General features: G+C 32.1%; 1 long non-coding RNA gene across 1 annotated transcript; it reads right to left on the bottom strand.

The window, feature by feature from the left end:
* Window positions 1-3,438: 3,438 nt before the first annotated feature.
* On the bottom strand, window positions 3,439-4,333 carry LOC108915080. The gene is made up of 3 exons (XR_001964697.1): window positions 4,152-4,333; window positions 3,760-3,951; window positions 3,439-3,702 (listed from the first exon to the last, which is right to left on the bottom strand). It is a non-coding gene; the product is annotated as an uncharacterized LOC108915080 (long non-coding RNA).
* Between the last annotated feature and the right edge of the window lie 422 nt (window positions 4,334-4,755).

Genomic DNA, 4,755 nt, shown 5'->3' with positions numbered 1-4,755 from the left:
TTTACAATTGCAGAATTAAAGAAGAATCATTCTTAGGTGGAACACCCTGTATATATCAGAAGTTATGTAGCGCCCACGCGAAATGGAACACCCTGTAAAGCTAAAAATATTTTCTTTACCATTTCTGTATAAATTTTACAATTGCAGAATTAAAGAAGAATCATTCTTAGGTGGAACACCCTGTATATATCAGAAGTTATGTAGCGCCCACGCGAAATGGAACACCCTGTAAAGCTAAAAATATTTTCTTTACCATTTCTGTATAAATTTTACAATTGCAGAATTAAAGAAGAATCATTCTTAGGTGGAACACCCTGTATATATCAGAAGTTATGTAGCGCCCACGCGAAATGGAACACCCTGTAAAGCTAAAAATATTTTCTTTACCATTTCTGTATAAATTTTACAATTGCAGAATTAAAGAAGAATCATTCTTAGGTGGAACACCCTGTATATATCAGAAGTTATGTAGCGCCCACGCGAAATGGAACACCCTGTAAAGCTAAAAATATTTTCTTTACCATTTCTGTATAAATTTTACAATTGCAGAATTAAAGAAGAATCATTCTTAGGTGGAACACCCTGTATATATCAGAAGTTATGTAGCGCCCACGCGAAATGGAACACCCTGTAAAGCTAAAAATATTTTCTTTACCATTTCTGTATAAATTTTACAATTGCAGAATTAAAGAAGAATCATTCTTAGGTGGAACACCCTGTATATATCAGAAGTTATGTAGCGCCCACGCGAAATGGAACACCCTGTAAAGCTAAAAATATTTTCTTTACCATTTCTGTATAAATTTTACAATTGCAGAATTAAAGAAGAATCATTCTTAGGTGGAACACCCTGTATATATCAGAAGTTATGTAGCGCCCACGCGAAATGGAACACCCTGTAAAGCTAAAAATATTTTCTTTACCATTTCTGTATAAATTTTACAATTGCAGAATTAAAGAAGAATCATTCTTAGGTGGAACACCCTGTATATATCAGAAGTTATGTAGCGCCCACGCGAAATGGAACACCCTGTAAAGCTAAAAATATTTTCTTTACCATTTCTGTATAAATTTTACAATTGCAGAATTAAAGAAGAATCATTCTTAGGTGGAACACCCTGTATATATCAGAAGTTATGTAGCGCCCACGCGAAATGGAACACCCTGTAAAGCTAAAAATATTTTCTTTACCATTTCTGTATAAATTTTACAATTGCAGAATTAAAGAAGAATCATTCTTAGGTGGAACACCCTGTATATATCAGAAGTTATGTAGCGCCCACGCGAAATGGAACACCCTGTAAAGCTAAAAATATNGTCGCCTTGAAATTGTTCTTGTGGAAATAGTAGGCTGCTCCTCGACTAAATTTAAAACAGCTTCTATCACATTTAAGTCATTTTGTCGATGTTCTGCACCTTCGCTGCGCGGTATGGTATGATAGATGCAGTTGGAAAAAATGCGGAAGATGTGGAAGGTTGTAGATTTGAATAAACGCTTTAAATTGTTAATGGTTTTGTAACCGTGTGTAGTGTATTTTGTATATTCGAGTATTTAGTAGTGTGCCGACTTTTTTATTTGATAAAATACGGTGTGCCTACAAACAGGTAACTACATCTGCTTTATTTATTTTCTTTTAACGAAAGTCGACTTCGAGAAGTCAGGCTTGTTAAAACATTCTGCACTAAGTTAATACAATTGTTAAAATTATTTATAATAAAATACAGCATGCTCCTTTATTTACTTGCATACGTTTAACGCGGAACGTGGAACCCACAGTAAATGTGAACCACACATTATGAAGTGAACTTGGCAACGCTGTTCGCTTCAGCTGACAACTGATTCGTGACATTACGTTACAAAATTTCCTTGTAGCGGGAGTTATGGGTTGATTTCCTTCATTTTTAAAAGTCGAGTAAAATTTTTTTTTCCGATTTTCTGTCTTTATTAAGCCTTCCGAATACGTGGTTAAAGTTAATGACATTATGACTGAATCACCCTGTATATTGGCGGTTTCGTAATAATAACAAGTTCTCTAATAAAGCCAAAATGTGAAGACTGTGTAAATAGTTTAATGTCAAATACACAGTGTTCGTATAGTCAATTAATTTTTATTAAAGATCGTGGTTGTTTGAGGTATCCATCTCGAGATGTCGTAATAATATGCCAAGAAACAGAAAAATTAATAAATTTTTTTAATAATGATGAAAGCAGAACACCTAGGCTACAGAAAAATAAAATTGTTTATCATGTATTAAAAAACTTTCTGAATGCGAACATATTTGAAAATTTGCATTAACATCAATTCGATAATTTGCCTAACAATTGTAATCATTTAATAGAACTTGTAAGGGCTGAATGTGAAAAGTATATCGATGTACGAATAAATCATGAAGTCAAATTATTTAATTCGGTAAAATCTACGAAAAGGCAAATATTAAATAAATTAATATTATTTAGAGGACAATAAATATATTTTAATTATTTTGTAGTTTTATTTAATATGACACTAAAATATACTATTTTCTGTACAAACTTAAAATTGAATATTTGTCATAAGATGCAATATAATGTTTAATATGTAATAAAAATATTACTTAATCCGGATCTGCTTAAAGATGCGCGCGATCAGATTGCCTTCCACACTCCACTTCCCCGGATTTTGCATTCACTAGTTCCAGTGCATTGGAATTAGATACGGCCAGTCTAGGTGGTCTGTGGTAGCAAACATCTAAACAGAGAACTACCTAATAAATAAAGATAGATAGTGTCAAATGTAAACAATGAGACGCAACGACCGTGGCGTACTGTCAAAAAAGGCAAAATATTAAAATTTACAAAATACCAATACACATTTGAAAGGATTACTCATTTTGTAAGTAATTTTTATATATTGGTGATATGAGACGGTAAAAATTGAAGTAAAATTAATAAACCGTTTATACTATACTCAAATTATTTTGACATCATTACTGATTAATTAAATGCTTTTATCCAACACTTGTATATAATGATACTATAATTTCTTTGGTTTATTTTTCTAGTTTTTATTAGAATTATACATCAAGTCATATTTCTTTTTCAAAAATTTCAGAAGAGAATTAAGGCTACAAATTCTGGCTTTTTGACGACTCTTTGCCTGCTGCAGACTTCGGGTCTTTATTGTTTGCATTTTTATTTTTTTCTTACAAATACTCCAATTTTTTCTTGATCTTTTTGGACTATCCATGTCAGAAATATGGCATTCTCCAAAATATCGCGGATAAGGCCTTTTCCTAAAAATGATGAATTATCTATTCCAGATGTATTTTATATAAACACTTACGGCGGTAGTGTTTATATAAAATAAAATGATAATATATAAATTTAGTTGTAGATACTATACAAAGGATATATAATTTATTAATTATATTTTTATAACTTACTTCACGTTTATAATTTTATTACGATTGGGTTAATCCATTCCTATTTTTGATGCAGTTAAAACTGATCAATGTTTTGGTGATGTGTCACCAAATTTCAAATATATTTCAGAAAGATCTGTAGCCATATTTGCAGTAGATAACAAGCCTGATTGAGCAGTCAGCAGTGTCGATGGCGATGAACATGTGGATATACTTTCTGGTTTTTGTTGCGGCAAGTGCAATGACTGTTCCGTAGAAACATCATTTAGAGAAATATTTTCCTTATTAGAACTGTCTGATCTATAAAAATTAAATATAAAGGTAAAGAGGTACTAGGTAACTATAAAGGCTTTTTACTTGTATATTTTAATCAATATAAGTAGAAGCTATTATTGGAATAGTTGTCTCTCGAAGTACTTTATACCTGATGGCTTTGTCAGAAAATCATTCATCGCAAAATTATCAGAACAAACAAAAATGTTGTCGGTAATATTGACATCACCTAGGGAAAGCTTCCACAAGTTTCTCCGTTCCATATTCTTAGGAAATCTAAGAAATACAGGTATTACTCATAATATACTTATAATATGACTGAAACAAGAAAAAATATGTTGAACAATTAAAAAATATATCTTCTTAATAATATAGATAATGATTTAGTCAGTATTTTATCACTGCTAATTAAGTAGTAAATGTAAAACGCCCTTATGTAATTCCTCAAACGCTGTCCATGTTGCTTGTTTACTTACCTGTCAAAAAAGACCACTGCTCGCAATTTTTAAACAAATAACACACTTTCTAACCATGTCTTAGCACCAAATAAATGTCCATACATAAAAACTACACAACAATAAGATGAAAATAACACTACACTAAACACAAATAAACTCAAATACGTTAATAGCGGCTACACACTTTTCCTTTGACAGATGTCATCGACAATCATCGAAATGCGGACGTAGGCGGGAATATTAAATCGACCAATAGAAATTTGTGTCTTCTGAAGATCTGATTTATTTATGTACATTCGCAAACAAATACATCCAAAGCTCCTTCTAGTGGTTACAATTCGTTGGATTTGACCGACTGACTTTCACGTTTTTATACTAATCGTACAAAGTTTTTCAATGAAACGACCTCGACGGTTTAAATCTGTATATTTTTCTTTGGAAAGTCAAAATATTTTTACAAGTAGATGGTACGTTCAAATAGTTCACAGCGGTGTAAAACTGGCAGGTGTTGGCATTATTCAACGATCGACGGATGTGTTTTCTAACCGCGTTCCGAGCCAATTCGATCAACGAAGGAACTCTCGGCAGTCTTCCCAAAATAGCACGCATATCTTCGTCGTCG

This window comes from Anoplophora glabripennis, unplaced genomic scaffold (genome assembly GCF_000390285.2).
Source record: "Anoplophora glabripennis isolate ALB-LARVAE unplaced genomic scaffold, Agla_2.0 scaffold1277, whole genome shotgun sequence".
Lineage (NCBI taxonomy): Eukaryota > Metazoa > Arthropoda > Insecta > Coleoptera > Cerambycidae > Anoplophora > Anoplophora glabripennis.
Note: the sequence above shows the minus strand (reverse complement) of the source record. Positions and strands in the feature narration are given on the sequence as shown.